Source organism: Ursus maritimus, unplaced genomic scaffold (genome assembly GCF_017311325.1).
Source record: "Ursus maritimus isolate PB19 unplaced genomic scaffold, ASM1731132v1 scaffold_8, whole genome shotgun sequence".
Classification (NCBI taxonomy): domain Eukaryota; kingdom Metazoa; phylum Chordata; class Mammalia; order Carnivora; family Ursidae; genus Ursus; species Ursus maritimus.
The window spans coordinates 48,715,869-48,742,295 of NW_024426996.1; positions in this window are offsets into that span (position 1 = coordinate 48,715,869).

Below are 26,427 nucleotides of genomic sequence, written 5' to 3' on the forward strand. Positions count from 1 at the left end.
GGGTGGGGGAGGGCTGGTAGGGAGAACGGAGTAGGGTGACCGGGATGAGGGTGACGGCGGCGCTGGGCTCCGTGGGGTCTCCGGGGAGACCGCAGCTCCGACTTACTGCTTTGCACCCCCTCCCGCCCGCCTTCGGGGACATTTTAAAGGATTGTTTGGGAATGGGAGCACGCGAATGGGAGCACTGAAAGGGAGCGAGTGCGGAGAGCGCTAGGGCGGCGCGGCCGCTGCGCCTCGGGGAGGAGACTCCAGGGGAGAAGAGCGCAGCGGACGCCCCGGGAAGCGCCTCGAAGCCGCGGGTGGCGCGACACCCGGGAGGCGCCGAGGCGCAGGCCAGACAAAAGTGTCCGAGCCTTCTCCCCCACCCCACCCTCAGCGCCCAAACCCCGGGCGGGTGAGCGCGACCCCTGCCCCGACCCCTCGCCTAGCCCAGCCCGCGCGATTACTAAGGAGACGCGGCCTCCGGCGCTGCAGTCCCGCGCCGTTTGAAAACGGATCCATCAGCGGATACCGGGCGTTAAAAGGGGTTTCTCTGAAGGGACTTGTGGGAAAGGACAAAAGCGAGCGGCCCCATTCAGCTGACCAGTCAAAGGCGCTAAATGGCTACATCAAAAGGCGCCCCAACTAGGAATACGGATCCAATCGCTAGAGAAAGGAACCTGGTTTCTTTTCTTGGCCGCAACACGGCTGAAAAGCCCTAAAGCAAATAGGCAAAGAATGCGGAGGGGGCAGAAAGGAAAAATAAAGAAACAATCTCATGAATGCGTTTTCTTGGGCTTCAGAGGAGAGGAGTGACAACTTCCTAAGCGCCGTTGGGGGCCGGGCGGCGGGGTCCGCGGCCGCGGGGACCCGCACTGAGCGCATCTCTGGCCCCCGCGCCTTTGCCGTTTCCGCGCGCTCCCAGGAGAGGCTCCCTTTTGACGTGCAGTCCCCCCTTTTTCTTTAAAGTGGCAAGGAAGGGAAGGAAAGGGAAAGTAGGGCGCAGCGTGAGGCCGAGGTTCGCGAGCTTTTCTCCCGGCAGGTTGTATCTCGAACACCGGAGCCCAGTCTGTCGGACCCGGCCATCCGCGTCCCATTCTATCCTCCAGGTTTATTATTATTTTTTCTCCAACCAGGTAACCTGGGGGTTGTTTGCGTAGAATTTTCTGCCAGCCGAGAACGAATAGGGTTGGCAAGCCAAAACCACCCTTTGGGGCCCGTTTGTTCACTCCTATCCACTCCTTGTTCGGCTCCCGGTTCCTTGACAACGGAATCCCTTCCTTCCTTAGCTAAGTTTGTTCCTTTGCTCAGAGCCAGGAGGGAAGTGCAGTCTGACGCTTCCCCGCTGCCCGGGTTTGGGGTCAAAGACTGGCTGTGGACTGAGCCACCGATTTGCGGGATAGCGGTAGTCAGGTGGCTCCCAAGACGGAGGGAATCCTACCCTGAGTTCGTGCCCTGAAGAAGGGTGCAGGACTCTGGGAGGGGGTAGATGTCGGAAGGCCGTGGCAGCCCATGCTTTGGCCTGCCTGGCCTGGCTGACTTTTGTCTCAGGATGTGTTCTGTAGAATTGTGACAGGTTATTAGCAAAGAAAGGGGCACGAGGGTCACTGAAAGTGCCTTACGCTCCGGGCCAAACATGCTGTGGTAGCCCATTCCTCGGTGGGACACAGCGCACTGGCCTGAGCGCAGCCCACGGTCCTAAGGCATCTGTGCAGGAGTGGGGTCTGGCTTTGGGCTCCCTACACCCAGAGCCTCCAGAGACGAGTGACTGGCCAGGGAGGCAACAGGAAGGGTTTAGCACAGGGGTGCCAGGGGAGAGGGAATCCTCTCCCCGCGCTGAGCAAGATGATTCTTCGACTCTCCCATGACTGGTGGCCGCTCAGCGCCCAAGCTGCTGACCCAAGGAGACAAACTGGGGGACGTGGACTTAGAATAATGGGTATGAGCTGATTTGCTATCACGGGAAATATCTAGATGGGGGAATATGTTCAGAGACCATATCCTCAAATAGATGATCATCTGGACCCTCGATTCAAGAAAAGCTTCTCAAGACAGAGTTCATGGCCCCCAAACCGGCAGGTTGCACCAGGCTTGGCGGTTCATTAAAATAGCACAAGAATAACTGGGGTGCAAGAGACCACATATCCGCTTGGGGCTTTGGGGACCCCCGCATCCCCCAGGTCGGTAGAGGGGGGCAAACCCTGCCTTTTGTTTGTGGGTGAAGGATGCGGATTGTGGCAGCAGCCGAGCAAAGGGGGGAAATTAATTGCAGCCAATTAATAATTAATCCCCTTTAAACAACTTTATTATCTCTCCCGAACGACAGGGATTTGTCTGATAACCCCCCGAAGACCAAATGTCAAGTTTAACCAAATAGTTATTGCTTTATCAACCCGAGTCTGCAAATAAATTAATCAAAAGCAAATCTGTCCTTTGTGCGGCTCATTTGCTGGTAATGGATGGATATGAAGATTTGCCGATATTATTGTCTGTCATTCAATCTAACAAAGTGAACATTTATTGCATATATATTAAAAATTATCCCGGAATCGAGTGGCGCCGGGTTGCATTTATTGGAGTCTTCCCAGGGGTGAGGTCCCCTCGGATGGGAGCGCGTGGGGAAGAGAAAGCGCAAGAGCGCGCGTCCCAAATCTCTTTAAGCCTCGGCGCCCGCCTCTGCCCCCTCCCCGCGGCGTCCCGCCCCGCAGCCTTTGCCCTCAGCCGCGGGACGAGCAGGCCGCCGCCTGCCGCGCCGCCCGGGCCAGCCGAGCGTGGGGAGCCGAGATGCTGTCAAAACAGAGGCCGGGAGCCGGGAGCGCAAGGGGACCGGCCCGAGGAAATTTGGGGGTGTGACTGAAGAGAGAGAGACAGGAGGGGGGACAGCTCCTCTTTGTCTTCTCTCGGGTTACATCATTTTCTAATTAGGCATAAAATTGTCTTCATACACTGGCATTGCTGCCATCATAAACATCACCATTATGGATCATAAGGACGCCATTGTGGGGAGGCCGTCCCAAAATAGAAAGAGCTAAGGAGGGAGAGGCCTGGAGTCCGGGAGGCCAGGCTTTGTCCTCCCCTGGGAGAAGATGGATGGCCAATGTCACGCAGATGATGACTTGGGACTATTAAATTGTCAGAAGCGAAGAATCTTTACCAGCCCCCAGCGCTGATGAAAAAATCTAGAGGCAGGATCCGGAGGGTCTTGGAGGGTCTTGGGTGGAAAGTCAGGGCCCAGCGGCTGGGTTAGCCGGGCAGGTTGGCGGAGGACGCAGGTTATTGGCCGGCGGGAGCGGAGTGGAGGGCAGTGGGGGGCGGGGAGTGGAGGAGCGAAGCTTCCGTCTCCTCCCAGGCATTCTGGCCTCAGCTGTGCTCAGCGCTCATGACACACCTGATCTCGAGCTGACTTTCCATCCCAAACCCATCGCCAAGGCTGGGGGACAAGTGGGGTCAGAGGAAGGAGAGGGCAGCGAGCCCGGAGCAGATCAGGGCAGTGCCAAGCGGGGAAACAATTGTTCTCATTATTCGGAGCTGAGGCCCAAGCCCGGCCTCCCGCCTGGTCTGGGGGCCGTCTCTAAATGGATGGAGATGGATGGAGGCGCCCCGAGCCCCCGGCGTCGTGTCAGACCCAGGGCAATGACTGTCCCGCCAGGCTGGACGCACTGCCTTCCACCCTGACCCCGGCGCGCGGGCCCACTGGCTACTCGCGCCGACTGGGCGATTCGTTCTCTCGCCTGTACAATAACCCGACTTGACATAAATAACTCCCCTGCGCTTGTCTACATCTGCTTGACCCTCTGAACCCGCGGAAAACCTTTGCTGCATTTAGCCAAATTACATTTTTCTTTAGGGAAAAAAAAGGCTTTAAAACTGCAAATTCTCATCTCCTGCTTTGTCCACCGCTAGCTCGGGTTCTGGGTATCTTGGAATTGTCACTTCGTTTCGAGACAAACCAATTTGCTTCTCTGCAAAGACCGGTCTCTCCCGGCTTGTGCTGTTTCCAGCTATCCTCAGCGTTCCAAGTGACCTAAAGTCACCTTGAGTTCCAGGCAGTGATCTGGCCTCCACACCCCCTCCCCTGGCCGGTCCTGGGAGAGGGAAGGGCAGCTACCAGGGGTGCCCACAGCTTGCTTGATCCTGGCCTGTCTGGGGCGCAGCTAGGGGAACACGCCAGCGGGCCAGAGCAGCCTGGCGCCCAGCGTGTGCTCCACTGACCCAATCCAGCAAGGGGGGGGGGGGGCGGACCCGGAAATGCCCGTGCTGGCGCCACGCGCTTCGGTCGCCAGGCGCCAGGACAGGAGGAAACCGATGGTGGGGAGGGGAAGGAGAATGATTTCAAAATTTCCAGGGAATAGCCTGGCCAGGCCTGTGTCCAGCATGGATCCCCAGCTGGAGCTGGTCTGGAAATGCCAGAGCCAGCCTTGCTCTCCAAGGCTTCCTCTGCCTGGATGGGTGGGGGCATTGATGCTGCTGACTTCTTGTCAGTCATCTGCCCATGAGTCAGAGGACTGGAACAGCATCCTGGAACCTGAGAGATAGCAGGGCTCTTAGAAGTCAGATGGTCAGAGTTACCTCCAAGTGTGAAGTTGTTAGCAAGTCTCCTCCACCTCCATCCAGGTGTGGCCTCCGGACCTCTGATCTCCCTACCTGCAGAGGAATGTGTGAGGAGCTGGGGCTGGACCTTGCTGGAGTAAGCTCTCTTGAGTTTAGGTCCTGTGGCCTTGGCTCTCCTTGCTCAAGAGTGATGGGAAGTGGCAATTGCAGGGACAAGACCCTGACTGTTATGAAAACAAGACAAAACAAACAGTAATCTCTGGATTCCAAAACTCTGAGGCTGGTTTTTCTTATAGTTTGTTTTCTTTCCATTAAAAAGGGATCATTTAAAGGTCCAAAGACCTGCAGTTTGATTTCCACACTGCCACCGTCAATGTCATTGGAGGTAGGCCCAAACTGGTATCTCTTTGATTTGTATTCTTAATCCCATCCATTCCCTTATAGCCATTAGTCATTCTTTAATTAATTCCACACATGCTTGGTGAGGAGATAGTTGCATATGAGACCCAAGAAAAATAGGAAACAACACACTCAAGGAACCTGCAGTTTCCTTGGAAGAAAATGAGTGGATACAAGGGTTTCCACTGTAACCTGGTTGTGGAACCACAGGACTCAGGGTCAGCTTAAATTTCCTACTTTCCCACTTTCCCACTTTGGATGGGGTACTGAATGCCTCTGAAGCTTGGTTTTCCCATGAGTGAAATGAACATGTTTGGACACATGCTCTGGAAGTCCCAAGAGTTCCCTGAGTCTCCAGGTGCTCTAAGGCATATTTAAGACACATGTAAGTAATATTTACAGCCAAGACATGAATGCACATCAAAGTGCCAGTACAGGCTTGAGGAAGACATCAGTTTCTAACCGTGCTTCTGAACTTTGCGCTCCATAGAGCGGAGGACAAAGTATTGGGAAGCTGTGGAACACACGCTCGTTAGGAATCTGGCTGTCCCTGACTGTAAAATAACTCAGCTTATTTCATCTTTCAAATCTGTTTTCTCACCTATACAGTGGGAATGAGAATGTCTGCTCTATTCACTCCACAAAGGTAGTTCTAAGAATCAACTCTGATAATGTATGTAAATGTGTTTTGAAAACTAACAAGCATCAGGGCAATGAAAGATACAGACCAGGGATCCAGGACTCCACTCTATAGAAGACACCCCCAGTGATGACTGCCTCGGAAGTGGGCTCTGTCTTCGGGTTCTGCAGGAATGGGAGGATGCTGAGTGTTGGGTAGCAGGGATCCACAGTTGGAATGACTTGCCACTTACTTTGCTGCTGTCAAGATAGGATAGTCTCTCCTTGATTTTCAGCTGTGGCTCTTAAGGAGGTCTTTTTTCATATATAGGCAAAGTCCCAGGGATCTAGTGCATACAGCAGAAAGACTTTCTTCAGTAAACTTCACTGAATTTTAAGGACTCTGCTACTGAAAATTTCCTTAAAAATAAGATTTAGTATTGGTTGGAAAAGTGAGGAAAGTGAGAAATCATTTAGAAGCTTTTTGACTAATCTATCCTGCTAAAGAAACACATGTTTTCTTCTCAGCAGGAAAAATCAAGGCAACCAAACCAAACCATTCTTTTCATAGTAAGTTCCTAACTTTGTTAGCTCACTCACATCCTTGCTGAAATAGGAGGGGGAAAATCACAGTAGGTTCTGAGAGAAAGGACTTTTTGACTCTTTAGAGAAAGTGTGCGCCTCTGGGCCTCTGGGAGGAACCCTGGGGAGGGGGCAGAAATGAGGGTGGGTTGAAACCCCAAGAAACCCCAAGGAGCAGGCCCACCTTTTTTCTTGATAAAGCAGCTAGTTAGCAACTATTCATCCCTTGTGGCCTATGGAAATCTTTCAGCAGGTTCCCCATTAAGGGAGCTGCCTTCCCTTCCATTCTCCTAACTTTTGTGTTAAATGTTAACAACCTGATGCCATCTATTATGGTCCATTATCACAGAATGTTGACTGAACTGGTTCTTTTATCTCTATTATGGGGCTGCCTCATTTGCAGATTTATGCATTTTTGATATTAAATTCTTTCTCTCATTAAGCCTAAACTCTTGTTGACTTTCAATGACCTCCTGCCCTGGGGTCCAATACTATTCCATATTTAATATTGAAACATTTTTCTCAGTGCCCCTCTTGGCTTTGTTGCCATCGTTTGACGGCTGTCCCTAATGGCCTGTGCTGTTTGCTCTGTTCTTGAACTTGGTGGGGTCACATAGTCTTAAACAGTGATGTCCTCTGAATGTCCACCCTTGCTGTCCAGCTAAGTTGCCCTGTGTCACAAGCTCTGCCCTTTTCTCCGCCCCTAACTACCAACTGCTCCTAATCGCTTAAACAAACACCTTCCCTCATGGTGCCCCAGGCCCCCTGAGCCTTTTGGGTTTTGTTGAGCTGAGCTGCTAATGCTCTGCCTGGCCCACCGGCAGCTTGGCCTCCCTGACCTGATACATCGCAGCTCTTCTCCTTGGAGCGCTTGCCTTGTCCAGCGCCCTTTGGGCCAAAGGCCAGGGTCCGGGCAGGGTTGACCAGCTGCTTGAGGTGGCCACAAAAGACACCAAAAGACAACTTCAGCTTAGGGCAGGCAAATTAACGTATCCATTTATCTTTCTTTCCCCCCCAAACCTTTCCACAAACTCTATCTACTGCCTGGCTTGAAACAAGACAAAGGGGAGATATTGGGAAGGGGGGCAGGAGAGGCCCATCCTGCAGCAGAAATCTTAGCTCCCTTCTTGGGGGCCGTCTGTTCAGTTTCACAACACTTACACGACCAATTTCCAGAATTGAAGTTGCCTGGTGTTTTGATTCTTCCTTTGCCTGTGCATTTGTGCCCTGAAGGTCCCTTCCAAATGGATACTAATTGTGGGGGCTGCACGCTGCTGGCTGCTGCAATGCCCCGGGGCCCCGAGGACCTGCTTCTCAAAGCCCTAATTGACAAGGACCTGTCTGTCTTTAGGAGCAGCTGGTCCAGAGCGTTGGCACATCAGTGCAATCTTAACACAGCATCCCTAGCCCCGAGGAGCATGAGGGTAAATGTGGTTAAAATGAAGGAAGATTTATAGCCGGCCCCCTTGGGTAATACGACAGAAGACAGCTCCCAAGATTTTCCCCTACGAGGGGGTTCATTCATCAGCTCCCGGGCCTGGTAACCGGGTAGGAGGCGCGCTCCAGCTATTATTACTAATGGGGGAGGGGAGGAGGCCTGCTTAGAACAATTAGGCAGGTGACAATATTCCACTATAATGCATCGCCCCCTAAAACCCGACAGAGGTTTCACAGGCTATCACGGCTTGTCTTCTCCTTCCGCGGGGCCTTGGCGCCGGTGCCTCGCCCGGGTCTGGCTTCGGGTTCATAGTGGCGCCGCCGGCCGACTGGGAAGGGAAAGGAGAGTGCACTCTGGCTGCCCCGCTCGGGAACGCGAAGGCTTTCAGTGGAACCTCGGACTCCTCGTGAGGGTGTTTTAAAACCCCAAACTGCCCATGGTAGGGGCGATTGCTCGGACCGGTTTCCTTGCTGCGCCCGGCGGGCGCGCCTGGCTCTCCGGCTTCCCCGCTCCCCGCTCCCCGCTGCCTTTCTGAGCGCCTTTCTGAAACCTGCTCGCTCCGTAGATGGCCATTCAGCGGGTTACAAAGACGGTTTATTGGTTCACGAGGAACCCGGTTTTGTTGCGATGTGTGGGAAATACTTTGATGTCCGCCCTGTTCGCACGTGTGAACAGGGATAATGGGTTTGGGGATCTTCATTGAAATTTGAAGTTTTAAAGCAGAAATTCCCTAACTTTTGCCTGTTTTTCTCAACTTTCTCTTTTTCTTTTTTTATTCCTTCAGGAACAATGCCAACATTGAAGCCCTCGGTTGGAGTCTGCACAGTTGGAGATCTTTGGTGCCATTTTAGACATCTTTGGATTTCATCAATCAAACTGACTGCAATTTTCCATAAAAACCCTGAATTTGGGTCAGAAAGTGGGCAAAGTAGATAAAGATCATTCGAGCTGTCTTATAAGATGATAAATAGATACCCTTTCAGGCCAACAATGCCAAAGTGCAGTTTTGTGAGTCCCTTCCATGGGTTCTGAATGCAGTGAGTCGAAACGATTTCTACATGTTTTCCCATGGGTTAGGAGGGGTCTTCACATACTTGTCAATAGTAGCCTGACCTTTTTCCCTACTGAGTTGCTAACTGTGTTGCTTTGGTTCCCCCCCTCCCTGTTGTGTGTGTGTTGTTTTCCCCAAAACACACAAGAAAAGGTTTTTATTTTTTCTATCATTGCTCAGATCAATAGAATATGGGTCTGATTTAGATAATTCTCTGCAAATAGATTGGTTTGCAGAAGACCATGAGTTGTGTGGAAATTCCATTTGCTCCGTGGTTGCTTGTGGGGTACTTTAGCTACCATATTAGACCCCATGCTGGGATGTAAACTCATTTTCTTAACAACAACAACTACTACACCCACTGGCACTGCGTCCTTCCTATTCTTGAACTTGACGAATGGCCTTTTGTATAAGGTGAATAAAAGGAAACCCTAAAAGAAATAGCAGATAGAAACCCCAAAAGGGTATTTAACCCACTACCTCCAGAGACCTTTCAAGATGTTAGCTGAGATAATTTCTAAGTAAATAAGGACATTTTACATTTTCCCTCTTCATTATTCAAAAAACAACCTGCTTATTCAGCATACACATCACTTCCTAGTCACTGATCGTCTCATTTTAAATCCTCCTTCTTTAAAATCTTGACTCTTCCCCTCCAAATGTTCTCATTTTGATAATCCCTTCACAACATTTTTAGTTAACCAGCTATTTTAAAAAGTACTTGAAGAAAAGAACTGGCTCTTCATGGAGAAACCATCCTTGCCATTACTGGCCATTTATGAATTAATTATCTGGTATGTCCTTATGAGCTCATAGATCTTGTGGGGGACATACGCAATTATGCGGCAAATACATTTATATTTCCTGATGTAAGAATTTTTTCCTATATTCATCACATGAGCATCTCTTTTTGTGCTTTGCTTTTCCATACTTGCTAACTTAATATCCAATGTGTGTTACGGAGCATCTATAGAAGGGAGTGTGGTACAGCGGGAGTTAATTACTGTTATTAACTTACTGGCTTTATTAGTTTTGAATGAAGCACATAGCTGTGACTACAGTTATTTAAGAAGTCTTTATTAGCTAAAATAATTTGCAATTTTTGGACACCCTCTCACTGTGTAAAATTTAAAATAGCAACTGGAGGCTCAGAAAAATTCCCAACTCTCATTTGTCTTTAATAAATCTTGCTGTCAAGTAGTAAACATTTTAACTTAAGGTATAGCCATCTGAATGACCTTTTATCTCACCCTTTCAGTGCCATTTTATTATCCACTTTACATTTTTATATGGTAAAAAACATCTATTAAGTGATATTTTCACCTTAAAAGTATTCTCTGGAGTTCAAAAATACCATTGCAAATAGCAAATTGGTGGAGAGGAGAAAAACATAATTATTTATCTTGTTTAGTATTTTTCATAATGCCTGTCATTCTCTTTTGCTCTTAAAACTTATTTTAGATGTACCCATGGTATTCATGAAATCTATTTAGTACGAAAGAAGAACAAGGGAGAAGTACAGTGGAAAAACTAAAAGTTGAAATTTTGTTAGTCACTTCCAATCATGATACTATAAAAGCATATCTGAAACTATTATCTGAATAAATGGAATGGTAGACTTTTGTTCACTATTGAAGTCCATTTTGCACAACTTCTTTCAGGAATCCATCTACCACATCACATAGTCACTTATAAAATTTTTATTTGGGAATTTTAATGTGTTCTGTATATCCAGTGAAAGCCATTTGATTATTGTCATTGTTGATGAGAGCAGAGGCCCTATTGATTAACAGGAAAATGTCAAGCCATTATATGTAGCACTATGTTCTATAATTATAGTGCAAAGGACAAGTGGTAAAGCATGAACTTGACAGTTCAGATTTGAACTTACATTCCGGAAACACGTATTGGAGCTTATGATCAGGCATGAAGTGATTCGGGCTTTGTCAGGCCCTGGTTTCCTGAAGCATCAAAACTATGGGTCAGAGAGGAAACACCTGGATCAATGTGACCTCCTATTTTGGAGGTGAGAAAACTGAGCCCACGCTGATAGTAGTCACCATGTACACTCATGGTAGGACTCCAAGCGCTACTGAGGTTTCTCTCCATCTCCTTCCCTGTCCTTTACTAAATTGGGGACATGGTTCTCCAATATTCTTTCCCATATCCATAAAAAAAAAGAAAGGAAAAAAAGAAAGGAACCCCAAAGGCATTTACATTCAATTCTTGCAAGATCCTCCTTCCACCCACAGCATACCTGTAGTGAACTAATGTCCGTACCTGCCCAAGGAAGCCTGAGGTCAGTCAAATCAACCCCTGCAGCCCATCTGGGGAGCTGGGCTATAGGAGTTCTCCTTTCATGAAAGACTTCATCCTTGAGAATTTTCTGGAGGTTTCCCTCAATATTCCTATTTCTGTTTCCCTACTTGCAATCAAATGAAGTGAAAATGCTTCAGATAGGAAAAAAAAAAAAGAAAAAGAAAAGATAAAAAAAAAAAAAAGGAAAAAGTGCTGTGTCTGTACATACAAAGAGGAAACATTCCCCAGGTGAGTGGAAAAGGAGGTAATTGGAACCACAGCTGTCCAGTTTTCCTATAGATAAACCCTGAATATATTGTATGATTCTTTCCACCCCTCACTTCTCTAACTACCACCACATCCTGAGCAATCCATATAGAATTCACTTCTTTTCCTAATACTATAATATTGCAAATCCATCATTTGACACAAACCCATAATTTGACAATTATCAACTATGCTTTTCAAAAAATCTTTTAATGTGCACAATAAGCAGGGGTAATATTCTTATTTTCAATAATGACATTCATTAACTTGCTATCACCATCTCCTCTACGAGGGCAGTTATTTTGGTAGTTATTGTCAAATCTCACAGTTTCTGAAAATGATGTGGTTTACTGAGAATTTTCTCAAGGTTTAAAAGGCAATACAAACTAAATAATTCAAACCAAATATATTTCCTCTATCATTCAGTTGGGTCATGTAAACAAAAGACATCTAGGTAGGGGCCATGAATTTTCTGAGTGATTTGACCTTTTGATCCTGGCTCCTGCGTACATGCTTTAAAACATTACGTGTTCAAAATGGCACTTTCCCACTTCTTTGCAAGTATGCAATACAATTTTACTTTAGAACATGTTCAAGTTTTAATAAGGATTTAATAACCCCTGATATGGAGGCAGCTAGTTGTGGGATTTAATAGAGGCTGACATATGGGAAGGGTTTTAAAGAGCCATTCATATCGAAACCCCAAAATGGTTTCAATCAGCAGGTATCCCGATGTTTATTTAATGAAGAAATGTATGAGCAGCTGCCGGCTCCCAATTTCAGATGTAGTTATCTTTCATTGTGCTGCAACAAATCAGGAAGAAGAACAGATTTTTAGCTGTAATTTGGGATCACTTCATTAGATATGCAGGGCTACACCAGTAGATTCATGAACAAGAACAATGCAGCGAGTTTAAGGAAGAAAATCGAATATCATAACAACTCTGGGGATGGAATCTGTCGGTTGTGTTTTGGGATCTATTGCTTAGTTCTAGGTCATAAAAATTTTTCGTTTAGAGTCAGTCCTAAAGGCCCTTGTGTAGATAAATAGAAAGCCAATCTGACAGTGATTCTTGACTGACCTTGTGGTATTATTGCAGTTGGAACATGAGGCTAATTTTCGTGGCCCAGTGCATGGTGGGCATTGACAATACCATGATGTTCCTCTAACCATGCCATTGATAAAAAGGGATGGACAACTAGGGCTATGTTATGGCCTGGTTATGTGATATGAATATATGAACCACCCTATGATAGGGGTGGTTATGGGGTAATTGCTCCTGGGACATTACAGCAGGTATATCTAGCTCTGAATGCCTTGTTCATCTTACTGCTATGTAAAGCAAGGAATTTGGGGCTTGTAAATATATTTATTTATTGGTACATGTCTACCATTTGAACAAATATGAAGGGGGGACATATACTGATTGCTCTGTCTCATTATTAGCACATATGCTGGACCTTTTAAAAATGAATAAAGTTGGTATTTGGCCACCTTAATAGTAGACTCCTTACTTTGGAGAGCAATTATGAGTGCCATTTTATAACTTTGGCCTTGGGGATAGAATTAACTAGAGCTTTACAACTTTTATCTGGTATTTCTTGTGAATAGTTCCCAAATTTGGTGGAAGGAATCATTTAAGAATGGTAACCTTGAGTCTACTATAATGGGGACTGCTGTAATATATATTTGGTTTAAGTTAAAATAATATTTAAAAATTCTCCATTTAGGGCCAATGCAAGTTTATTTGGGAAGTTCTTTTAGAATGTAGTTTTTTTTCTCTTCTTTTCCCCCCTCCCCCCTTTTTACAGTTTCACCACGATACATATGTATCAATTTTTAATGTGTTTCTTGATGACTAAGGTAAAGTATTTGTCTGATTTGGACTCTCAGCAGCCCTAAGTATTGCATACAAATTCCTGCTCTGAGTCTGAAACGAAGACAAAAGGAAGGTAACTTGAGCTATTATGCCCTGAGCTCTAATGACTGAGTGTAGGTGTGGACCAGAGCTTTGATTACTCTGCAATGGATCTGTATGGCCCATTATGGATCAGGCAAATGGGATTGCCGGTGAACTGTTTGCTGTGGCCGAACATATAGCCAACACCAGGAGAGTAGCCATCAGCTCAGTTAAAAGCAAAGACTCTGAGACCAACTTACTTGACTCTGAGCCTCCCCACTTAAAGCTGTGCAACCTTGGGGAACCCACCTCTCTGGGGCATCTGACTGTTACTAGGAAAAAACGATGAATACTGGCTAAATGTTTAGAACAAAATTGATACCTCACTCGTTACAGTGATGAGACTCCACTCAATCCCTGCTTCCAGCATGAGCCCCTCACATCCAGTATCCCCTGGCTTCTGGACCATTCTGAGAGCAGCCTCCGCCAAGTCTGAAGACTCTTCCGCCCCTCACTGCTCTCAGCATCTGCCCAGGTCTTAACCTTCCTTAGGTCTTAACCTTCCCTAGGCCTGGTTGGCCACTGGTCCCCTGGGCTGGAGCTGGAGTCTGAGCAGGGGTGAGGCTAGGGACCTCGCACCCCGCACCCCGGCCGACCGCAGGGACCCGGAGGGGGCCAGAGAGGCCTGGAAGCGGGCGGGAGGCGACCGGGAGCACTCAGGGTGCATGCTAATGAGGAGCGCGGGCAGCACCCGCCGCCGCCCGCGCGCTCGCAGTGCAGGAACCGCGCCCCGGCCGGGGCACGCGGTGCCACTCAGGCCCGCGGGGGGCGCGCAGCTCGCAGCAGCCGCGCGCCCGGGCCTCTCAAAGCCCCTTTCAGCAGCTCTGCGGGCTCCTCACCGGAGGAGTCTGGAGCGACATAAAAGCGCATTATGAAAATTATAATATCAGCCACAGAGCATGTCCACGGAGGCAGCTCTGCACCTTTGAGGCATTGAGCCTCGTTCAGCTGGGCGGAGGGGGGAAATATCCATTTGAATTCGGCCCCTGAATGGGGGCAGCGGCGGCGGCAACTGCAACAGTGCCTCCTTTATCCAGTCGGCCACTTCTCCTGCTTGCTCATTCCCGGGCTGTTGCACCTTGTCTCCTTTTGGGCAAGGGTGTGGAGCGGGAGGGGCACGGGGAGGACAAGGGAGCAGAAGTGGGGGGCCCTGATTCACAGCCGGGCTAGGACAAGGAGCGTTGTCATTCGGGTCCCCATGAGAATGATAAATGAGGCTTTCTGGGGCCCGAGGAAATTTCTGTTCTGCTGGGGACCGGAGGAGCAGGGGTCAAGGGCTGGGCGCATTTGCCGGAGGCTGGAAGGGAGTGGATTCGGGGGTCCTGCCCCATTTTCTTCCCTGTGTGCCAAGCCCGAGCAGCCATTATTAGGGCGTTTTCCTATCTGAACTCGGATTCTAGCATTTGGAGTTATGGGGTGTGTGTGGGGTGAATACCTCTAGGCTCGGGAATCCGGGTGCGGGCCACTGGCCTCTGGGCGGGTACCGCGCTCATCTTGGGCTCCAATGAGGGAGCGTACACCTGCAAGCTCATCAGAGACGATGCCGAGGTCAGAGTGGACCCGGCACGAGGGTCTCCTCCCGGCCTACAGGGCGCGCTATTTCGGCGGCGGTCTGACTCCCAGTCAGGCCACAACACGCCAGTCTTCCCCTCGATCCCCCCCGGACTCCTTCGGATCCTGAGGCGGAATTCGCACGCTGGGGCCCCCGAGGCGGGTCTGATCTATTATAGCAGATGAGTTGCCCCACCATTCAGAGCCCTGTCCATTGTCTTGTTAATCACCTTTCATTATGGACTACTCAGGACCGTCATAAAGCTTTTAATATTAATAAGGCCCCGCGCACCAGCCCCCGCACCGCGGTCCTGAGCGACCCAGCAGTCAGCGCAGGTGTCAGCGCAGCAACCTGTTCGGCCAGCCAGGGCGAGAGTGTCCCGGGGTTAGCGCGCGGCGCTGGCAGTGGGGGAGGCAGGTGGCGCCGGGTTCCAAAACAAGACGGGGAAGAAAAACAAAACAAAAAACAAAACAAAAACCCTTGTTGAAACAAAGGGATTTGTTTGGCTCCACTGTGTGCGCCCGAAGAGTTTAACTCTAGGGGAGGCAAGAGGTGAGAGCTGGGGGTGGGGAACGAAAGGGGCCGCTTGGGCAGGGATGTGACATTTCCTGTGGTGAAGCCTGCATTGGCTGCTAATAGAGATCTAATTGATGGGTGAAGTCCCATTTCCGCGCGCTCTCCTTTATTGCTCCATCCAGTCTGTTGCAAAATATAACCTTAATCTGATTTAGCAATTCCTCCAGGATTCGGTGCGAGCTTCCAGCCCAGAAAAAAAAAATCGTTATTAAAAAAGTTAAAGTACAGACTTGGATTCGGGTGCGTTGCCTTTTAAAAATCTTGCCCCAGCTCCTGACATTTAGCACTTTCTCTTTTTGTAATCGCTCGGTCTTTTATGATTATTAATACCCGCAGTGCTCGCGGATCCGCGCTATGCGCCTTTGTTGGGGATGCAAATTGCCGCGGACGCGCGAAGGCGCGGGGGGTGCGTGGGCTGCCGGCTTCCAGTAGTCCGCCCGCGGGGATTCGCGCCAGACCAGAGTGGTTTAGGATTTCCTAATCCCATCCCAACCCAGGATTCCCGCAGAGGCCGCCCAGGGACAGCGTGCCTGGGAGCAGGAGCTCTCTGGTGCCAGGTGGTGGCGTGCTGGTGGGAGGGGTCAGGGCTGAGGGGGTGTTTTCACTCTCCCACTTTAGCTTCCTAACAAGGTTTAAAAGCGCATGCAAGTGCCTGGTCCATAAAAGAGTTGTCTGGGTGCATGAGGTGGTCCAGAGGCTATTACTCTGGGTCTCAGGTGGTGCTGCACCGAGATGAAATTTGGCTCTTGTTTGTAATACAAACCGGATGTTAAGAAGCTATCTTAAGGTTATGGCTTCCTTCCTCCTTTCCTCCCTGCTTCTGTTCCCTGCCCCCAACCCTACCCCTACTTCTCTCCAATATGTGAGATGCATATTCTCCTCTGCTCCTAGTTGGTACTAAGAGACTGATTTTTACCAGAGCAATAACGTGTCTGTTTCTTGTTTACTTCTTCCTTCTCTCCCTTCTCCTAATAGGCTGGGGAAGACCCTTAGGGAAGTACATTTGCATCTAGATATCTGATATCATATCATAGCTATTGTTACAAGAAATATACGCAAACAGTAGCGGCTTCCTGAACTTTTCTTTAGGAGGTCAGGAAAGTCATGTAAGAGCAATGGTGGGGTTTTCGACCACCTATTGCTAGCCCTATGATCTTTGTTAAATTCAATCTCTTAGGCTTGTGTTTTCACTTTAACGTGACATTGAAAATAAAATACCTGCTCTAGCTGCGTCCACAGGTTGTTTTGAAATAATGTGAGAAACCCCTTGTAATGCGTTCATATAAAAAATAAAATAATCATTATGAAAACTTAAAAATAGAAATCAGAGTCATTAAGTCAGTAGAGTAGAACTTTGTAAAATTGTAGAACTTTCCTTTCACCCAATACAGAGCGGGATTTTGTCTGGTTACCTGGATAGCACTTCATGATTCATTTTGCCTCCGAAGACCCTAAATTCAGTCTCAGGCTTCTTTCCTGACCATGAGTTTCCCAGACTTTTTTTTTTTTTTTTTATAGCCAGCATTTGCGTCTGGCAGCCTTAAAACACTCCACTTCCTGTGAAGCTGTGGTCTCCAATTCCACCAGCAAATAAAAGAGCTCCTTAAGAAGGAACACTGAGGAACACAGGCTTGTCAGCTTGGGCTGATCATTTAATTCCCCACGTGCAGCTCTAAGAAATCTCCTGGAGCTGCAAGAAAGGTGACGCTTGAGCATCTGGTAGCCATGTAAGTCATCCTCCGCACCCTCTCCCCCACGTTTGTGGGTCTTTTTCATCACTGAGATGTGGAGCAGTGGGAAGGAGAGCTCAGGCATTCGTTGGCCCCACCGCCTCTCTGCAGCGCCCTTGATGGGTTTAATGAGGCGGAACACCGTGAAGGGGATGTGAACTGGTCCAAATGATTGATGAAGCCAGGGGCAAAGCCCAGGCGTTTTCAGATAAAGCCCCATACAGCCCGTGATAAAGGCAGGATAGTGGCAGGGCTGGGCTCCTTCAAAAGCTGTGGCCCAAATGCATTGAGAGGAAACAGGGAGGGTAGGTGCTCTGTTGTTACCTAATCAGTTCATGCACTAAGCCACCAGCCCAGGGAGCAGAGGAGAGCTGCAGAGGAAGCGGGGAGGGTGAAAGGCGAATCTCCGCTCTCTTTCTCACACACACACACCCTGCACGGCTGCCTCTCTTTCTCCCTTAGCAAAGGCTCGAGCAGCCTCAGCCTCCGCAGATGTCTGGGTACTCAGGGTGGGACCAGGGTATTCCCTTCCACAGGGCATAGAGAAAGGGGGGAAAGAAAGGCCCCCGGAGAGCAAAACGTAGCTGGTCCATGCTTGGCAGGCTTACTTAGTGTGAGGGCACCTTCTGGTTCCCTTCCTGGTATTAGAAGGCAATTATCAAAGCAGCAGGTTCTAGTCATTGAAAGCAAGGGAAAGAGCCGGAAAAGTCCCAAACCCACTCAGGAATTGGGATGAAATAGAAGTCTTCTATTTCTCTGTCATATTATAAACAACTAAAATAGAGCAAGATTCATTAAAACAAAACCAATGATTTTTTCCCCTATACCTTTATTTTCTGAAGGATGGTGTCCTATAGCTCTTAAAACAAACAAAGAAGTTAACAGCCCTTTGGCCAGTTATTTTTGAGTGTACAATGACTGGAGAGGGAGTAGGTGCAAAATGACATAAAGATGCTTATGGCAGGTGATGCTCTCCAGTGAAGCTGCTTAGGCTCAGGAAGAAACTGAGAGTTCCTTCCTGGGCCTTCAGGGCTGCTGGGTAAACAGTATCTTTTTTTTCTGCAATGCATGTCAATGCATGAGCGCTTGTCTGTATGGAAGTGTTAGGGAACGTTGCATCCATGTAATAAAAGCTTTGGTTTGGGGCACCTGGGTGGCTCAGTTGGTTAAGCGTCTGCATTTGGCTCAGCTCATGATCCTGGGGTCCTGGGATCGAGTCCCGAGTCAGGCTCCCTGCTCAGCTTTGCCTCTCCCCCTGCTCATGCTTGTGTGCTCCCTCTCTCTCTGAAATAAATAAATAAAATCTTTACCAAAAAAATGTTTTGGTTTTTAGTAGGTTAAAAGTAAAACTTTTAACACAGTTGTCCATAGAGAACGTCTACCTGTAAGTTTTAGTCACTGACTAAAATTGGTCTTCAACTTCTCCTTCAATGGCCATAACTATATATTTTTATATTTTATGTTGAAAAGAGTACTCAAAATGGTGCTGGTACCCATGAAGATTTGAGAGCCCTGTAGATGAGATGGGAAGAAAAACCTCTCAACTTCCATTTCTAAAAGAAACTTTCCTGAACATTAGCCTTCTACTGTGACACATGGCATTTGCATAATAGACTCATTTATTGTATTTTCACTATTTATGCCTCTCAAATACAGGTCATTCCTACTTCTTTTGTCCCTGAGCTTTCAACTTAGAAGCAAACTCCTGAGGTATATGTATCTGTCTATCGGATTACTATGTGTTGCGTTCCAAGGAGGTAGACCTCAATAAATAAATCATGCGAGTTTACCATTTAAAAATAGAAAAGATGAAACATTATGGTTTAGCACTTTAGATGAAGAAAGGTTTTTAAAAGTTAACCTTTTCTCTGATTGTAAAGCAGTACTTAGTATTTTTAAAAGTTTTTGAATATAATATTTTAACATTCTTTGGAAAAAGAACATTTTAGGACCAAATTTCCTAACAATATCCCCTGGCTATTCCTTTGAAAACCTTCTTCAATTTATTGGGTTAAAGTGAATTCTTTTCTTTCTTTCTTGAGCTCCTAAATATCGTATGCTCACAGAAATCTTTTTGGGGAAGGAGATGAGACCCGGCCTGAAAATTTCAATCTGGAGCACAAATAGAAGCTGGGAGGAGAGGAGACGGGAGAGAAACCAGAATATCTTAAAAACCACATTCGACTGCAGTCAGAGTTATCCACCTAAAATCTTTGTGGCCACATCATTTCTCAAATCGGGTTGTAGAACTGAGATAGTTACCCATGTAACTCAGCTGAGTAGACATTTAGTGAGTGTACAAAGTTTTCCCTAAAAGTAATTCTACACCGACTAGATAGTGTAAAGTGTACACCTTTATGCACATGGAGAGGAAAAAGGAAAGATTTTGAGCCCAAACTCTCTAATTTATTCCACTAAGTTGATTTTGTTGATTAAATAATTGCTTAGCTCTCTCACCTTCTCCTTGCCTCTAAACAAAATAAACTGCAAGCTTTTTGGAATAAAAAGCCTATTGTGTATGTCTGGGTACTTAATAACAAGTAGAAGTATCTAGTATTATTACTCTAAGGATAGAGCAAATTGAGTTTCCCCAAAGCGGGCCTACATTTCTGACTGAGGGTCCCGGGAGCTCTAAGGCTAAGGACGTCCCATAGCTGTGCTGGGACACCTGCAGGCCACGTGCTTCCAGCAGTTACTGAAGACAAAGCACAGTTAACTTTTTATGCAATTATTTCCTAATGCATCTTGGAAACATGTATGCACCTTCAAGGTGGACTTTAATTAGCTGCTATAAGAAAAGACTTTAATTAGCTACTGTAAAAAAAGCTCTTCTTGTCTTCTTTTATATTTTTAAGTTCCCACTGTTTAACTGGATTTTAAGAAAAATTACCAAGTCGGTTTGTGCAGACGAGTGAATCAGCACTTTTGTACCTCGAGTATTGAAGAGTAAAATGATTTTAAGATAGGGAGAAGATATCGGAAAATATTCCAGCATTGACTTAAGTAAACACGATTATTTGTATTTAGAAATGTTTTGTTGTAATCACAATAAAGACCTTAATTATGAGAAGAATTTCCTGAAAGTGAGGGTTTTTTTTTAAAACCTCTACCAGACATTGTAAAATATGTCTCTACTTCGTTTCTTCTCCCACTTTAATTCAAGTTTTATTTTCTCATTAAAAAAGAAAATAGTTGATTATTACCTCCTCATTTACTTTGTTTTAAGGAAGGTCAAGGGAATGAGTCTAAAATTGCATTTAAATTTTGCAGGGGCTGGATTTTTACTTAATTTTCTTTTCATGATAAATATTACTTTATTAGCTTGTCCAAGCATCATTACTAAGGTTATATACATATTTGCATAGCTATTTTTTTATGCTTCTAATTTTCCAGGAATATTTTATTAGCTTAAAAGTGCACAGTGAAAAATTTTGCTCTTCCTCTGAAAACTGGCTGGCTGTGGAATAAAAATGATGAAAGTTTTTATGGGCTTAGTCCTCGCTGGATCTCAAGGGAAATCTGGAAAGAAATGACAAAATAACTAGCTATAGTGACTGAAAAATTTCATTTGTTCAAATGTAGGATGGAATTTCATAAACATTGGGATTCACATAACTATTTATATGACTATAGAGTTTCATAAGCAGGAAGTATTGATGTTTGATATTTACATGGCTATAGTTTTGGTACATCTGTTTGATAGTGAGGCAGGTGGGTTTTGTTTGTATATTTAGATGAGGCTGTAGAGAGCTGCGTTCACATCCTTTTTATTTTTATTTCTTCTATCTTTTATGGGAAAAGCTAATCAAAACAAAGGAACCTCATGGCCTTAATTCAAGTCCAGATTCCTTAGACCTCTTGATAAAGCTTTACCGTCACTAAGTTAAATACGCTAGCAAGACAGAAGAGTTTAGCTCTTAGAGTTCACTATGTTTATGCTTTTTCCGAATAACATTTCTTCCCAGCTTCTAAAATATACTTCCAAATTAATTTAGAAAAGAGGTTAGTCATTAGTAATGTTTTACAAAGAACTTAGCTATGTCATTGTTTAATCAGATCATTCATTCAAACTCGGAAGCTTCATGTTCGTATGATTCCTGTTCCTTTGCCCAGATAAAGCATGCCCCATATTTTCAAAGGCCATCTGACTACTTACTGCTTTTGAAAAGAAATGTCACTCACAATCTAGTTTTCAAATATTCTAGATATACTTTGGTGAGACTCTTTCTTATATAGTTTTCCCACAGGTCTTTATAACCAACACCATTTACCTCATTTTCTCCATAAACAGGAGAAACTCCCCTATGGATGAAAAATGTTTTCTGTATACATTCTCAGTCTTCCCTGTGATTTTCATTATGTATTCTGGTTTAGGAATGTGTCTTTAAAAATTTAAACAGTTCTTTAAGAAAAGTGCCCACTGGAAGTGAATAAAGCGTACAGCAAAGATTAGCTGGGAAGTGTTCAGTGCGCCTTGTTTGTCTTGCTTTCTTCAGAAGCCACTCCTGTCACTGGTCAGTTATAAGAAAGGAAGAACAAAGTTCCTTGACGTATACTGAAAAAAAGCTGCCTGCAGTTCCTTTCAATTGCTCTGTTGCCCAGCCCGGCCGGCCTCCAGCCAGAAGCCAGCAGGCAAAATTTAACAGCCACGCTTCAAAATGTTAGTAGCAGCGATCAATGCGTCCATAACTCTTAGCCCTCTAGATATGGGGTCATCTTTCAATACTACCCCACTGTCATATACAACATTTGTCTTGTCCCACATTCAACTGATTGTGTCAAACTATGGAGTGACTATATAATACACATATACAATAGCACAATGAAAGCAATAATCTCCAACCCAGTTTCTTTATTTATTTGAGTGCTATTACAAAGTTTCCTGCAGTAAGGAGAAGCTGGGGAGGCTGCGACATGGTCCAGCCCCGCAGAGGACTGCAAAGGAGTCGAAGCCCTGGAGGGCTCAAGGATAGAATGCAACGGCTCTGGCATGAGCCAAGCATCCAGCTTTTTCATTACTTTGGGAGCCAATTTGGTTTTCCTGAATTCTGGTAGTCACTACTTGTATTACGTAGAATCTATTTTCTTTCCTCCTTACAAAAGTCTCTTATGCTAATGCATATGTATTATGGCTAGAAATACAATAGGTTATATAAACAGCCACTTACTCACCTTGATTTTGAAGTTCTACTGATTCTTCGACCCAAATGAATCCTATATACGAAAGTACATCTCATTTTGTTGTAACTAAATCGGATTTACGAAATCATAGTGAGATATCACAGGCATACTTGACTTACAGTTTTTTCAAGTGGAGTTTTCTATGTATAAAGGCCTTCAAGAAAATAAGTTGGTTTGGAGAAATGAATGCATTTTTCTTTTGAAAATACACCTGCCATAACGAGTGAAATGTCAACAAGTCAATAGAGAGCATTTAATTATTTAGTCACCGGGAAGGTTGATGAGGCATTTAGATAGAAGCCTGAATGACTGGATAAAAGAATATTGGGAAGTACTGCACTCAATTTAGAAATATTGCACGAAGCAGATTTATTATGCTAAACAATAGCCACAATTTAAAAGCCGTGATAAAACACCCTCGCGATTAGGATTTTTCTAAAACCAGTTAATTTTTTTAGACAACGATTTCATTTCGTGGTCGTATTGCAGTGTTTCTGAGCAGCAAGAGCCCACTTTCGCCACGGTGACATTATGAGAAAAATGACAAAGAAAGAAATGGGTTTCAGGAGCGTGGTGTTCTTTTGAACAATCAGAAGAAATGCTTTGTTCAAGAATGCATGCCAGCGTACGATTAATGTGAAAATGAGCATCAAAAACAGCTTGCGTGGGGAGGGTGGAGAGGATCTTAACCTAGATGTGACAAATAATTTGTAATTCTCGTGCATAACAGAGCCGAGGAAGAGTCACTCAGAGCAGAGTTGGTCCCCTTCAGAGTGTGCTCAGAAAGATCACGAATCTTGTAAATATCTTCACAAAAGTCAATTCTCTTGCAGCAGTCAAACAATGCTCTTTGTAAAATAGCTACGAAGTACGTGGGGTTTTCAGCCACACTGTAATATTTTTATAGCCCCGCAGTCACCATCTATTCCATATACACAAACATCCGCGTACCCAGAAAATAATTGTGGATAATTCAATGTTCAGATTCGATAATGGATGCTCAAATAAATATGAGAATTCCAAGCAAATTTGTGCAAATGAAAAAAGATTTCCTCTGACATAATGGCATGGTGCAAGGCTGTGTGTAATGAGCTGTAATTTGTCTGGAAGAGCATTTTAAAGGGGTTGATCCATCCACTGGAAGGCCAGCAGCCACTCCAACTCTTGCAGCAGCGAGCCGGCCTGCCTCGTCTCAGAGGAAATTACACCACAAGCAGGCCAAATTTCTGACAACTTCCATAAATTATTTCAGATTTTCATATTTCAAATTTCATCTGCATTCATCATGTGTGTTTGACTGGGGAAAAATGTCTAGGAGGGGCTCTGCTAGCATTCAATGCAGCAGTCCCAGGAGCCTGCCCTGGGACTAGATAATTTAATTTCGTTTTGATTAGATTATTCTTGCTGCAGTCTACTGCCAATCTGAAGTATTGTGCCTTCTCTTCTACTTAACCTTCCTGCCCCATGCCTGCTCCAGCCTGCATGCAGCTCTCTGTATTGCAGAATATATTTGAACAATCAAAGTTAGGAGTTATTATTTTGCTTCCCATTGTCCATCCTTATAAAAGCACACATCTTTCACGGGGCTCCCTCTTCCCAGAAATCAGATTACTTCTTTTTTTTAGTTTGTAATATTGTTTACCATTTTCAGTGGAAAGTGCCCTGTAATTTAGGTGGCAAATCTAAAATCATTACTAAATCTCGGGATGATGCAATAGCCCATAAATGAAGATCATCTTGAAAACAACTCTAATCATCACTGGGCGATACACAAGAGACTGAAAACAGGTAAATAATGAATACGCCCATCCATTAAACTAAAAATCTATTGTAAACCAAAGTTATTGTTCAACCCTTTACCTAACGGTCAATGAAGAAAACCCTCTGTAATCGGTCTTCAAAAGCAGGACATTAGAAATTCAGGATACAAACTGTTGTAAACGTGCAAACGCAGGGGCACGATGAACTTCTAAAAAATACTGGCGTGATAACAAAATAATCGGGGAGACACACTGAGTAAGGTTCTTAAAGATTCCCCTAAATTAAATTTGAATACATGAAATGACGATTAACAGTAAATACAGACCAGGGGTACCTTGAAATGCATAATCACCATTTCCCCCTATTTTTAGAAAATGACTGTATTTATGTAAGATTCAGTAACCAAGGAACACCAAAAATGCTTGTCGCTGACTAAGTTAGAGGCAGGATTATTAGAAACATAGATAAATAAACAAAGCTAATGTTGCTCTTTAAGTAATATCTATCACTTCCTTTTATTGAGTTATTTCTTTAAACAATATAAGTTTTTCTGATACTATGTGTCTGAACTGAGGACTTTAGCTTCTTTATTGTTCTCCATTTTGATGAAAAAAATTGAATTGGGGTCTGTTCTATTGAATTTTGTTCAGTAAATATACTGAAATCATATTTTTGTTAGAAACTATCAATAAATCCAGTATGAGAAAAGTAATAAGATACAAATATGAACAGGACCTTTGCAAAGGAAATATTACAAAGAGAGTGCGCCCAGAAAATATATTAGGGAATGTGTTTTTTCCCTTGCGCTAGGAGAAAATACAGAAAGAAGGACATGAAACTGTGTTATTTTTAATACAGATTCCGTGCTTGAAATAAAAACAATTCTAACCGCTCTATCACATGGTTCAATAAAATCATTTTTCCAGTATTGCCGTTAAAAAAGTACAGTAGGAACACACGTCTTTTTTTCTACATCCAGATAACTTACGAAAAAGATACCACACTTGATAAATAATTATGACTTCCCAGATTATGAAAATCCTAGATGTTTTGCTATCCATGTTTTATATGCCCATGAGGTATCTAAGTCTCCATTATTTCTTAAAATCAACTTTATAGCATATGCGGCAAAATCATTTATGTTCAGAACTCCATTATATTCCGTCAGTAATATCCTAGGAAAAAAGGTACAAAGATTTAATCGAATCTAATTTAGTATGGATAAATCTCTTGAGGCAATAGATGGTTTTGTTCTCTCTGGTTTTTGGAGATGTTGGAGGTCAAGAGAAAAACTGTGAACATGGTGAACGTTATCCACACACGCCCCCCCAATTTGTTTAATTGAATTAAAACTGTGGGAAAGGGAAGGACCCTGTAAACTAAGCTGTCTTGAGGCAACTTCACTCTGTGAAGAATCATAATTTACTTAGTAATCCCTTGCTCTCCTATGAAGTGAGACACTGAGTGTTGGTCACTTCGGGTGCTAAAAGTTGCCACGGTGTCCTCACTTTTTTAAAGTTTATTTATTTTAAAGTAATCTCTACACCCAACGTGGGGCTCAAACTCATGACCCAGAGACCAAGAGTCACACGCCCTCCTCACTGAGCCAGCCAGGCATCCCAGTGTCTTTGTTTTTATAGGTCAACCTGGAAACAAGCAGCTTAAATCCAGAAATCTTGAATGACATTCACTATTAGGTTAGATCTTTGAACTTGGATATTAGTGGCAGTTGTTAAATAAGTCTCCAATAAATAAAATGTGGAAAGGAAAAAAATTGTGTTTCAGTATTTGCAGCTTGTCTTAAGGTTCTAAAACTGGTTCTAATAAAATTAAATGTGTGCATCTTTGAAGTTCTATCTAATCACTCTCTTGAAAATCTTTGTGACTTAATGTTGAATCCACTGTGCCATTTGGCAACGACGACTGGCAATTAAGCTTTTTGTACCCAGTATTCAAATTTGAGAATGTCACTTTATTACTTTGATTTTTAATTATGGACCATGTCAGCAGAAAGCCTTCCACTGAGTTCAGTAAAAGAAAAAAACCCAACCTTCTTTCCTGGAAATGGCAGTCAATGAAGAGAAAAGCAGCATTCCTAGAAATGTCTAATTTATGACTGGAGCGAGAGGCTCCTGTGGGCCATCATAAAGGTAGTTTTAAACAAGGATGGAGACTTGGGGGAGTATTCATATGGCTGGGCCTTTGGCAGCCGAGTGTTGGCTTCGCATGCCCAGGAGTAGCCTAACCACTTCAAACCTTGTAAGCTGAGCTCTTGAAGAAATGCGATTAATTATGTATCTACGCGTACAAGGGCTAACTTACCATTTCTGATAGAACGATTTTGTGTTGCTCTAAAGAAAATTTAAAGCCTTATTCTGATAAACCATTGTCCCAAGGTAGGAGCCTTCCTGCTTTCAGTTAAAAATTTTAATCTCCCTTCCCCCGCACCCCCCGCCCATAATTTAGATGTTGCTGCATTGCCT